Source organism: Rhinoraja longicauda, chromosome 8, assembly GCF_053455715.1.
Source record: "Rhinoraja longicauda isolate Sanriku21f chromosome 8, sRhiLon1.1, whole genome shotgun sequence".
Classification (NCBI taxonomy): Eukaryota; Metazoa; Chordata; class Chondrichthyes; order Rajiformes; family Arhynchobatidae; genus Rhinoraja; species Rhinoraja longicauda.
Window position 1 is genome coordinate 68,980,844 of NC_135960.1, and position 13,691 is coordinate 68,994,534.

The 13,691-nt window shown below is 48.6% G+C and overlaps 1 protein-coding gene across 1 annotated transcript in view; it reads left to right on the plus strand.

Moving 5' to 3' along the window:
- Nucleotides 1-12,815: 12,815 nt before the first annotated feature.
- The window catches only part of LOC144596067 (bile salt export pump-like), a 40,047-nt gene continuing 39,171 nt past the window's right edge, over nucleotides 12,816-13,691 (plus strand). The window contains exon 1 of the mRNA XM_078404184.1: nucleotides 12,816-12,950. The gene's annotated coding sequence lies outside the window, so the exon portion shown is untranslated. The remainder of the gene's footprint in view (nucleotides 12,951-13,691) is intronic.

Genomic DNA, 13,691 nt, shown 5'->3' on the forward strand with positions numbered 1-13,691 from the left:
TAACAGGCCCTTCAGCCCAACTTGTCCGTGCCTCATCACAGCTGGCTCCATTAGCCTGCATTCTCCCCATATCCCTCTAACCCCCACCTACCCATCTACCTGTCCAAACGTCGTCGTGGCTATCCCCCGAGGTCGAGGATGATGGTCTTACGTTCCTTCACAGAGCGAAGACGCCTGTGCGTGTGTTTGTTTAACGTGTACTTGATGTTGCACTCCAAGAAGCACAGGGTCCTTCACAAATCAGTCAACTCATTCCAATGGCGAGGGAACCAAGCCGATTGGAGCTGATAGATCTGTATACACTGGAATTTAGAAGGATGAGGGGGATCTTATCTAAACGTATAAGATTATTAAGGGGTTGGACACGTTAGAGGCAGGAAACATGTTCCCAATGTTGGGGGAGTCCAGAACCAGGGGCCACAGTTTAAGAATAAGGGGCAGGCCATTTAGAACGGAGATGAGGAAAAACATTTTCAGTCAGAGAGTTGTGAATCTGTGGAATTCTCTGCCTCAGAAGGCAGTGGAAGCCAATTCTCTGAATGCATTCAAGAGAGAGCTAGATAGAGCTGTTAAGGATAGCGGAGTCAGGGGGTATGGAAGGAAGGCAGGAACGGGGTACTGATTGAGAATGATCAGCCGTGATCACATTGAATGGCGATGGTGGCTCGAAGGGCCGAATGGCCTACTCCTGCACCTATTGTCTATTGTCTATTGTTGCATCCACCTACACAGCCGTTGAGTTCAATATAACTTTGTCCTCCTGGTCCGCCGTTAAGGTCTTGTAGGTTGGATCGTTCTTAGTCTGGACCGTCATCCTCGACCGTACCGCCATGGGTGGCCCTACCAGAAGCTAGCCCTTCCGACGCCATCGCTCTCGGAATGCTGGGGGCACGCAAGCCTCCTCACCACAACACCACAATGGTGAACGATCCGAATGTGCAGCAGAGGCCTTCTACCCACAATGCCTTCTACCCACAGGCCTTCTACCCACAATGCCGGTGCTGAACGTGTTCATAAGTGATATAAGCAGAATTAGGCCATTCGGCCCATCGAGTCTACTCCACCATTCTATCACAGCGGATCTATCTTTCCCTCTCAACCCCATTCTCCTGTCTGCTCCCCAGGGCATGATGCCAAGACCATCTCTTATCTACCTGCACATAATCCATAACCCTCCATTCCCTGCATTTCCATCTGCCTATCCAAAAGTCTTTGAAATGCCACCAACGTATCTGAATCAATAACCCCCCCCTTCAATAGACAATAGACAATAGGTGCAGGAGGAGGCCATTCGGCCCTTCGAGCCAGCACCGCCATTCAATGTGATCATGGCTGATCATTCTCAATCAGTACCCCGTTCCTGCCTTCTCCCCATACCCCCTGACTCCGCTATCCTTAAGAGCTCTATCCAGCTCTCTCTTGAATGCATTCAGAGAATTGGCCTCCACTGCCTTCTGAGGCAGAGAATTCCACAGATTCACAACTCTCTGACTGAAAGTGTATTCCAGGCCCCCACCACCCTCTGTGTAAAAACTTCCACTGCACATCTTCTTTAAACTTTGCCCCTCTCACCTGAAAGCTGTGCCCTATCGATTCCGACTGTTTACCCTATCTGTGCCTCTCATAATTTTATATTCTTCTGTCAGGTCTCCCCGCATCCTCTGGCTTTCCAGAAGAAACCATCAAATGGTCCAATCTCCCCCTGTAGTTAATACTCCTAATCCTGGTATCATTCTGGTAAACCTCTACACCCTTTCCAAAGCCTCCACATCCATTCTGTAACGGGGTGACTCGAACTGCATGCAATACTCCGAATGCGGTCTAACCACAGTTCCATAAAACCGCATCATGACTCAATGCCCCAACCTATGAAAGTAGTCATACCACATGCTTGCTTTACCACTCTATCTACAGTACTCGTGTTGCCACTTTCAGGGAGTTATGGAGAAGAAGGATGAGGACCCACAATCCTGTTTATATCAGCGGGACAATGGCGGAGAGAGTCATAAACGTCAAACTCCAGGGCGTGCACATTGCCCAAGATCTCTCCTGGACCCAGCAGGCTGATGCAATTATAAAGAAAGCCAATCAACGCCTCTACTCCCTGAGAAGATTTCTCAACACCTGCGCTCGGTCCGCGTTGGCCAAACTGATCTCCCGGTGGCCGAGCACTTCAACTCCCCCTCCCATTCCCAGTCTGACCTTTCTGTCATGGGCCTCCTCCAGTGCCATAGTGAGGCCCACTGGAAATTGGAGGGACAGCACCTCATATTTCACCTGGGCAGCTTGCAGCCCAGTGGAATGAACATCGACTTCTCCAACTTTAGATAGTTCCTCTGTCCCTCTCTTCCCCTCCTCCTTCCCAGTTCTCCCTCTATCTTCCTGTCTCCACCTATATCCATCCTTTGTCCTGCCCCACTGACATCAGTCTGAAGAAGGGTCTCGACCCGAAACGTCGCCCATTCCTTCTCTCCTGAGATGCTGCCTGACCCGCTGAGTTACTCCAGCATTTTGTGAATAAATACCTTCGATTTGTACCAGCATCTGCAGTTATTTTCTTACAGAGATTTGGTATGTCAGAGAGGATTCCCTTGAACTTCTACAGCAACTTTCACGCCCAGGAGCGAAGAAGACTGTGAAAAGTTGTGAACGCTGCCCAGTTCATCACCGGCTCTGACCTCCCCACCATCGAAGGGATTTTACTGGGATCACTGCCTCAAAAAGGCAAGCAGCATCATCAGAGACCCACACCACCCTGGGCACACACTCTGCCACTGTCACCCCTGCCATCGGGAAGAAGGTCCAGGAGCCTGAAAACTGTAACGTCCAGGTTCAGGAACAGCTTCATCCCTACAGCCATCAGGCTGTTAAACACTACAACCTCAAATAAACTCTGAACTACAATAGACTATTATTGTTATTATTGCATTATTATTGTTTGTTTTTAGTGTGTGCGTGTGTGTATATGTGTGTATATATATATATATATATATATTATTCTTGCTATTGAGGGCGTGCAGCGTAGGTTTACTAGGTTAATTCCCGGAATGGCGGGACTGTCGTATGTTGAAAGACTGGAGCGACTAGGCTTGTATACACTGGAATTTAGAAGGATGGGAGGAGATCTTATCGAAACGTATAAGATTATTAAGGGGTTGGACACGTTAGCGGCACGGTAGCGCAGCGGTAGAGTTGCTGCTTTACAGCGAATGCAGCGCCGGAGACTCAGGTTCGATCCTGACTACGGGTGCTGTACTGTAAGGAGTTTGTACGTTCTCCCCGTGACCTGCGTGGGTTTTCTCCGAGATCTTCGGTTTCCTCCCACACTCCAAAGACGTACAGGTATGTAGGTTAATTGGCTGGGTAAATGTAAAAATTGTCCCTAGTGGGTGTAGGATAGTGTTAATGTACGGGGATCGCTGGGCGGCACGGACTTGGTGGGCCGAAAAGGCCTGTTTCCGGCTGTATATATATGATATGATATATGATATGATATTTAGAACTGAGATGAGGGAAAACTTTTTCAGTCAGAGAGTTGTGAATCTGTGGAATTCTCTGCCTCAGAAGGCAGTGGAGGCCAATTCTCTGAATGCATTCAAGAGAGAGCTAGATAGAGCGCTTAAGGATAGCGGAGTCAGGGGGTATGGGGAGAAGGCAGGAACGGGGCACTGATTGAGAATGATCAGCCATGATCACATTGAATGGCGGTGCTGGCTCGAAGGGCCGAATGGCCTCCTCCTGCACTTATTGTCTATTGTCTATTGTCTAATCTATATATATATGATCTATATATATCTATGTACAATGGGCACATCCCCAAAGACGTGCTTGATGGGGAGGTTGCCAATGCTCGGAGACCAAGAGCAAGACCACAGCTCCGCTCCAAGGACACAATTAAAAGGGATGTGACAAGCTTCAGTATCCACACCGACAACTGGGAAGTGGTTGCAGAGGGCCGCAGCAGGTGGAGGAGGGACCTCCAGGCGGGCACGAAACACCACCACAGCAGGTGGTTCAAGACCCCGGAGCACGGACGCCAACGCCGCAGTACGGTCAAAGACGGCAGTCACGGCCACCCCCCCGAACCACGACCAGAGACCACCTCGCCTGTGGAAACCGTGGAAGGGTCTGCCCATCACGGATCGGCCTAGTCAGTCACACAAGGACATGTGACCACAGGTGGAAGATCCCCCTCTCCAAGCAGGACAACGCCAAGCCACACCATCACCTCCCGCAGATGGACGGGTGCCAGAGAGATAAGTGTGTGCATTTGTGAGTATGTGTATATATGCACACACTTTTTTCTCTCTCGTTTTTTATATTGTTTGCCATATACCAAGTTTACATCCTTCCTTTGTCCCGCCCCCCTGACGTCAGTCTGAAGAAGGGTCTCGACCCGAAACGTCACCCATTCCTTCTCTCCCGAGATGCTGCCTGACCCGCTGAGTTACTCCAGCATTTTGTGAATAAATACCAAGTTTACATATTGTGTTGTGCTGAAATAATAAGAATTTAATTGTTCTATCTGGGACATAAAACACTCTTGACTCTTGACTTGGATCCCAAGATCCCTCCGTAATTTTCCCCTTACATTTGACCTCCCAAAGTGGAATACTTCACCCGTGCTCTGATTAAACTCCATCAGCCATTTCTGTGCCCATTTCTGTAGATGATCTATATCCCGTTGTATACTTTGACACTCTTTGTTATTGTACCTGCTGCTATTACCTACTCCGGCAGCCCGTTCAACAAAACCACCACCCTCTGTGTGAAAGGTTGCCCCTCGGGTTTCTATTAAATCTTTCCCCCCTCACCTTGAACTAAAGAGCCCGAAGATAGGTCCCGACCCAAAACGTTGTCTTTCCATTCCTTCCGCAGATGCTGCCTGACCTGCCGACTTCCTCCAGCACTCTGCGGTTTGCTCATGATCCCAGGGTGGAATAATCAAAGACTACAGGGCATAGCTTTATGACAATAGACAATAGACAATAGGTGCAGGAGGAGGCCATTCGGCCCTTCGAGCCAGCACCGCCATTCACCGTGATCATGGCTGATCATCCACAATCAGTACCCCGTTCCCAGTTCCTTTAAGGTGAGAGGGGCAAAGTTTAAAGGAGATGTGAGGGGTAATCTTTTTTACACAGAGGGTGATGGGTGCCTGGAACATGCTGATGGGGGTGGTGGTGGGTGCAGATATGATAGTGGTGTTTAAGAGACTTTCAGATAGGCACATGGATATGGAGGGAATAGAGGGATATGGATTATGTTCAGGCAGATAAGATTTTTTTTAGATTTTTTAGATTTAGAGATGCAGCGCGGAAACAGGCCCTACGGCCCACCGGGTCCGCGCCGCCCAGCGATCCCCGCACATTAACACTATCCTACACCCACTAGGGATAATTTTTTTAACATTTTACCCAGTCAATTAACCTACAAACCTGTAAGTCTTTGGAGTGTGGGAGGAAACGGAAGATCTCGGAGAAAACCCACGCAGGTCACGGGGAGAACGTACAAACTCCGTACAGACGGCGCCAGTAGTCAGGATCGAACCTGAGTCTCCGGCGCTGCATTCGCTGTAAGGCAGCAACTCTACCGCTGTGCCACCGTGCCACCCTTAAAAGGGTTGGTCTTAGTATCATGTTTGGCAAAAACATTGGGGGGTGAAGGGCACGTCATTGTGATGTACTGCTCTATGTTTTGTTTAGTTTAGTTTAGAGATACAGCGTGGAAACAGGCCCTTCGGCCCAACGAATCTGCGCCGACCAGCGATCCCCGCATACTAACACTATCCTACACACACTAGGGACAATTGACATTTCTACCAAGCCAATTAACCTACAAACCTGTACGTCTTTGGAGTGCGGGAGGAAACCTAAGATCTCGGAGAAAACCCACGCGGTCACGGGGAGAACGTACAAACTCCGTACAGACAGCACCCGTGGTCGGGATCGAACCCGGGTCTCTGACGCTGTAAGTACTGTAAGGCAGCAACTCTACCGCCGTGCCACCACGTTCTCTGTTCAGTGCAAAGCATTTGAAAGTTGCAGATTAAATTTGTTGGGAACAGATATGGCCAGAGGACTTTGATTTTCTTGTTTACAGGAAAGTAGATGAGAGGTGAACGAGATGGTGACCTTGGACACAGCCAGTGAGCCTGACCCCAGAGCAACAGATAAACAACCCCACCAGCCTATCGCAGGAGCAATATACAGAGCTGCATTGATTAAACAGGGAACAATGGTCATGATTTCAAGGCATAGATTAATCATTGACGATTGTCCTCACAGTTTACAGCCACTGTCTGAACCCCAAAGCCAGACACTGACTTGGTGGTATTCACCCGAATGTCACCACTTGCAGCAACGGTCCCAGCAAGAGGCTGGCTTTCAGTGTGATGTGGTGTGCAGTCTGTTAAAGTTGATCAATTAGGGGTGGCAGAGTCACGCAGCTGGTAGAGCTGCTGTCTTATAGCGCCAGAATACCAAGTTCGATCCCGACCTCGGTTGCTGTCTGTGTGGAGTTTGCACCATTCTCCCTGTGACCGTGTGGGTTTCCTCCCACATCCCAAAGACGTGTGGGTTTGTTGGTTAATTGGCCCTAGTGTGTAGGGAGGGGGATGAGAAACATAGAAAATAGGTGCAGGAGTAGGCCATTCGGCCCTTCGAGCCAGCACCGCCATTCAATATGATCATGGCTGATCATCCAAAATCAGTACCCCGTGCCTGCTTTTTCCCCCCATATCCCTTGACTCCCTTGGCCCTCAGAGCTAAATCTCACTCTTTCTTGAAAACGTCCAGTGAATTGGCCTCCACTGCCTTCTGTGGCAGAGAATTCCACAGATTCACAACTCTCTGGGTGAAAAGGATCTTAGTCCTAAATGGCCTACCCCTTATTGAATTAACATTTTGTTCAAGATGGCCGCGCCGTTGTGTTTGGCTGCCTGCCACTGTATGTTTCTTTTTTTTCCTGGTCAGATGTGCAGCACTTTGGTCAACGTGGGTTGTTTTTAAATGTGCTATACAAATAAATTGACTTGACTTGACTTGACTTATTCTTAAACTGTGACCCCTGGTTCTGGACTCCCCCAACATCGGGAACATTTTTCCTGCATCTAGCCTGTCCAATCCTCTAAGAATTTGATATGTTTCTATAAGATCCCCTCTCATCCTTCTAAATTCCAGTGTATACAAGTCCAGTCAACCTATTATTTCCTCATATTTCAGTCCCACCATCCTGGGAATTAACCTGGTGAACCTTCGCTGCACGCCCTCAATAGCAAAAATGTCCTTCCTCAAATTTGGAGACCAAAACTGCATACAATACTCCAGGTGTGGTCTCACCAGGACTCTGTACAACTGCAGTAGTTGCTCCTAAACTCAAATCCTCTTGCAATGAAGACCAACTTACCATTTGCCTTCTTCACTGCCTGCTGTACCTGCATGCTTACTTTCAGTGACTGATGTACAAGGACACCCAGATCTCGTTGCACCTCCCCTTTTCCTAATCCGACACCATTCAGATAATATGCCTTCCTGTTCTTGCTACCAAAGTGGATAACCTCACATTTATCCACATCATACTGCATCTGCCATGCATCCGCCCACTCACACAACCTATCCAAGTCACCCTGCAGCCTCATAGCATCCTCCTCACAGCTCACACTGCCACCCAGCTTTGTGTCATCCGCAAACTTAGAGATGTCACATTTAATTCCCTCGTTTTAATCATTAATATATATTGTAAATAGCTGGTGTCCCAGCACCGAGCCTTGCGGCATCCCACTAGTCACTGCCTGCCATTCTGAAAAGGACCCGTTAATTCCTACTCTTTGCTTCCTGTCTGCCAACTAGTTCTCTATCCATGTCAATACCCAACCCCCAATACCATGTGCTCTAATTTTGCACACTAATCTCTTGTGTGGGACCTTGTCAAAGGCTTTTTGAAAGTCCAGATACACCACATCCACTGGCTCCCCTTATCCATTCTACTTGTTACATCCTCAAAATATTCCAAAAGATTAGTCAAGCATGATTTCCCCTTCATAAATCCATGCTGACTTTGACCGATCCTGTCACTGCCTTCCAAATGCGCTGCTGTAACATCTTTAATAATCGACTCCAGCATCTTCCCCACCACCGATGTAAGTCTATCTAGTCTATAATTCCCCGTTTGCTCTCTCCCTCCTTTCTTAAAAAGTGGGGCCATTTCCCTATTTCCCATTATAAATTCACCTGTTTCTGACTGTGGGGGACTTACATTTGTCTTCACGAATCATTTCCTCTTCACATATCTAAAGAAGCTTTTACAGTCAGTGTTTATGTTCCCTTTCATGCTCTATTTTCCCCCTCTTAATTAACCCCTTTGTCCTCTTCTGTTGAATTTGAAATTTCTCCCAGTCCTCCGGTTTGCTGCTTCCTCCGGCCAATTTACAGAATATGCCTCTTCCTTAGATTTAACACTATCCTTAATTTCCCCGTTTCATTTTTTCACCAGTGGGACAACATAGAACTAGTGTGAACGCGTGATCAATGGTCAGCGTGGGCTTGGTGGGCAGAAGGTCCTGTTTCCATGCTGTATCTTTCAATCTGCCCACAGTCAGTTTGAGTACCTTCAGGTCCACAAGCAAAGGAAGTCACTGTGGGATTAAGCCCTCAGTGTTTAAATTATTAAAAATCCATCAGAAGGGTCCCGACCCGAAACGTCCCCTCCAGAGATGCTGCCTGTCCCACTGAGTTACTCCAGCACTTTGTGTCTGTCCTTGATATAATGCGGGATCAGTATCACAGTCACGGTTGAGGGTGATGGTGGAGGCAGATGTGAGAGTGGCATTTAAGAGACTTTCAGATAGGCAAATGGACATGCAGGGAATGAGGGACATGGATCATTTGCAGGCAGATAAGAGATGGTCCTGGCATCATGTTTGCCATTGTGGGTTGAAGGGCCTGTTCTGTACTGTATTATTCAGCGTTCTATGTTCTAATATTTTCAGATGACCAAGGAACCAACCTGACGCTCAGTCTGAAAAAGGGTCTCAACCCGAAATATCACCTATTCCTTTTCTCCAGAGATGTTGTCTGATCCGCTGAGTTACTCCAGCATTTTGTGTCTACCAGCGGTCATAGGTTTAAGGTGAGGGGAGGTGGGGGGAAGATTAGCAGTAGCCTGAGAACACAGAGAGTGGTGGATGTATGGAATGAGCTGCCAGAGGAGGTAGTTGAGACAGGTATTATAACAATTAGACATTGTATGTCTAAATAAAAGACATTTAGACAGGTGCATGGATAGGAAAGGTTTAGAGAGATATGGGCCAAATGCAGGCAGATGGAACTAGCGTAGATGGGGCATTTTGGTCGGCATGGGCAAGTTGGGCTGAAGGGCCTATTTATTTGATTTTTTTAGATTTTTTTTAGATTTAGAGATACAGCGCGGAAACAGGCCCTTCAGCCCACCGAGTCCGCGCCGCCCAGCGATCCCCGCACACTAACACTATCCTACACACACTAGGGACAATTTTTACATTTACCCAGTCAATTATCCTACAAACCTGTACGTCTTTGGAGTGTGGGAGGAAACCGAAGATCTCGGAGAAAACCCACGCAGGTCACGGGGAGAACGTACAAACTCCGTACAGATGGCACCCGTAGTCAGGGTCGAACCTGAGTCTCCGGCGCTGCATTCGCTTTAAGGCAGCAACTCTACCGCTGTGCCACCGTGCTGTATGACTATGACACTTTGACTACCTTGAGATGAATGGAATAGAAATGAACTGCAGATGCTGGTTTATACCAAAGATAGACACAAGGTGCTGGAGCAACTCAGCAGGTAAGGCAGCATCTCTGAAGAACATGGATAGGTGACAATTCGGGTCGGGACCTTCTTCAGACTGATACTGATATTGTTCCATTTGAAGAAGGGTGTCAACCAGAAACGTCACCTATCCATGTTCTCCAGAGATGCTGCCTGACCCGCTGAGTTACTCCAGCACTCTGTGTCTATCTATTTACAGCACAGTTGTGTTGGCAGTGGAACTCCTGCCCCAGCTCCAGTGATCTGCATTCCATATCTGATGTTGTCCGTGTGAAGGTGACACATTCCCCTGGGACATCCTGGGCTATTCCCCAGGTGACAGGTACATGGATAGGTCAGGTTTAGAGGGATACTAGAACAAATGACCTCGTTGGGCCCAAACCTCTCCTGCATTGGTGCAGCACCCTCTCCTCCCCCCCCCCTCCCCCCGCTACCCCCCTCCCTCCTGCCCTCTCCCCGCCCCCCCTGCCCTCCCCCTCCCCCTCCCTCCTCCCTCCCCTCCCTCTCCTCCTCCCTTCATCCCACTCCCCCTCCTCCTCCTCCCTTCCTCTCCCCCCTCCCCTCCCCCCCCACTACGTCCCCCTCAACCCCCCTTATCCTCCCTCCTCCTCCTCCCCCCTCCCCCTCCCTCCTCCCTCCTCCCCCCTCCCTCCTCCCTCCCCCCTCCCTCCCTAGGAGATAGATTTAAACTTTAAAATGTGAATAACTTAAAAAATATAACACTGATTTCAATTAAACTTCTTCCATTAGCACCAACGGGATGACGGTGAGTAAGGTGGGCCTAAAATTGTTGTGCTATCGTGTACCGTTTTGGCTGTAGTTCTGGAACAAACAAACAAACAAACAAACAAACAAGAGTTTTAGTATATAGGTGGGCCAAACGCAGGCAGGTGGGACTAGTGTAGATGGGGCATCTTAGCCGACATAGGCAAGCTGGGCCGAAGCGGCTGTACCTTTCTATGAATCTTTGATTAATGCCACCAAAACTCAATAAATGTTGCATCAAAAATCTGAAGCAGCATCTCAACCTGAAACATCATCTGCCCTTGTTCTCCAGAGATGCTGCTTGGCCCAATGCTGCAGCACCTTGTGTCGATGGTTGAGATGAATGGAGCTGTCCCATCAGTTACTGAAAGCCCCTGTGGTAGACTGTCCTGAGGGAGCTCTGCTGGCAGTAGTCTCTTCTGCTGAGTAATAGAAACATAGATAGAAACATAGACAATAGGTGCAGGAGGAGACTATTTGGCCCTTTGAGCCAGCACTGCCATTCATTGTGATCATGGCTGATCATCCACAATCAGTAACCCGTGCCTGCCTTCTCCCCATATCCCTTGATTCCACTAGCCCCTAGAGCTCTATCTAACTCTCTTTTAACTTCATCCAGTGAATTGGCCTCCACTGCCCTCTGTGGCAGAGACTTCCACAAATTCACAACTCTCTGGGTGTAAATGTTTTTTTCTCACCTCAGTTTTAAATGGCCTCCCCTTTATTCTTAGACTGTGTCCCCTGGTTCTGGACTCCCCCAACATTGGGAACATTTTTTCCTGCACCTAGCTTGTCCAGTCCTTTTATAATTTTATACGTCTCTATAAGATCCCCTCTCATCCTTCTAAACTCCAGTGAATACAAGCCCAGTCTTTCCAATCTTTCCTCATGCGACAGTCCCGCCATCCCGGGGATTGACCTGGTGAACCTACGCTGCACTGCCTCAATAGCAAGGACGTCCTTCCTCAAATTAGGCGTGTGCTATAGACCAATTGCAATGTGTTTCAAAAAGTCACCAGTGAATTTGTCCTCTTTTGTTACAAAAACAACGTTAGAACCAGTACAATCAGATTGCTACACCACAAAACCCTGAACATCCCCCCCACCCCATTGTTAATAATTAATGTTTCCACTACTTTTGGTTGTATATCTACATCTGTAAATTGAATCCCGCATTTTAGAAAAATTTCCATTTAACAACTTAATTTCACATTGTTTCTCCTGCTTTCGAACTCACAATTCCCCACATTGAAATAAATTCTGAATGAATTGATATCTATATACTAAAACTCTCGTTTGTTTGTCTGTTTGTTCCTGAGCTACAGCCAAAACGGTACACGATAGCGCGACAATGTTAGGCCCACCTTACTCACCGTCGTCCCTTTGGTGCTAATGGGAGAAGTTTCATTGAAATTGGTGTTATATTTTAAAAGTTATTCACATTTTAAAGTTTAAATCTATCTCCTCGGGAGGGAGGGAGGAAGGAAGGGAGGGGGGTGGAGGGAGGGAGGGGGAGGATAAAGGCGGGTTGAGGGAGATGGAGTGGGGAAGGGGAGGAGGGGAGGGGGGGAGAGGAGGGGAGGGGGAGGGGGGAGAGGCGGGGAGGAGGGGAGGGGGGTGGAGGGAGGGAGGGGGAGGATAAAGGCGGGTTGAGGGAGATGGAGTGGGGAAGGGGAGGGGGGGAGAGGAGGGGAGGGGGAGGGGGAGGGGGAGAGGCGGGGAGGAAGGGAGGGGGGGTGGAGGGAGGGAGGGGGAGGATAAAGGCGGGTTGAGGGAGATGGAGTGTGGAAGGGGAGGAGGGGAAGGGGGAGGGAGGGAGGAGGATAAGGCGGGTTGAGGGAGATGTAGTGGGGAAGGGGGTAGGGGAGGGCAAGGAGAAGGGGGAGGGGGAGAGGAGGGGAGGGGGGAGGGGGGGAGGGGGGAGGGGGGGAGAGGGGATAGGGAGGGGAGGGTGCTGCACCAATGCAGGAGAGGTTTCGGCCCAACGGCCCCACTTGGTCAGGTTCCCATTAAAAACCGGTGTGAAGTGTGTGTGTTTATTTAGCCTGAGCTCCAGTCTGCATTGCTAAAATGGAGAGTATTGGAAAGAGTGTTTCTATTTGTTTGCATTGATTACAAAAATATCAGACATGATCGTGTACAAATTGATCAGAAGCAAATTTGTAAAAAAAATTAATAATTTGCCAGGGAGAGGGGTTGCAAAATGTCCCTGTGCACAATAAACCTGAGGTCATTTGCCTTCACTGCAGGCTAACGAAGGTTGATTACCTAGACCCTGAGACCAGGGATTGCAGCTTTTCAACCAGGTGAAGCAGCCCCACAGAATACAGCGGAGAGGGGCGGAAAGAAAGTCTGTTGGTTTCTGCATTAAATAAACTGTAAGTATAGCAGGGTTTAATGTTGGACCTTTGTATTGATACAGAGCATTACTCTGAGTCAATGTAATCTTAACACAAATAATCTGTTCCATTCTCCTATCATAGAAACATAGAAACATAGAAAATAGGTGCAGGAGTAGGCCATTCGGCCCTTCGAGCCTGCACCGCCATTCAATATGATCATGGCTGATCATCCAACTCAGTATCCCGTACCTGCCTTCTCTCCATACCCCCTGATCCCTTTAGCAAAAAGGGCCACATCTAACTCCCTCTTAAATATAGCCAATGAACTGGCCTCAACTACCTTCTGTGGCAGAGAATTCCACAGACTCACCACTCTCTGTGTGAAGAAATGTTTTCTCATCTCGGTCCTAATAGACTTCCCCCTTATCCTTAAGCTGTGACCCCTGGTTCTGGACTCCCCCAACATCGGGAACAATCTTTCCGCATCTAGTCTCTCCAACCCCTTAAGAATATCAAATTGTTGCTGCACCTTGCACAGAGTTTTCTATCAGCTGGGCCGATACATGGACAGGAAAGGTTTAGGGGGATAAGGGCCAGTCACGGGCAGGTGGGGGATGTTGTAGATGGGGCATGTTGGTCGGCATGGTCGTGTTGGGCCAAAGGGTCTGTTTCCGTGCTATGCAACTCAGTGGCTCTCCACGACTCTATTCTGCAAAGTGCCAGTATCTGCTAGTTGCAATTAATTGGCGGCAAATCCTCCTCTTTGATCACTTCTCA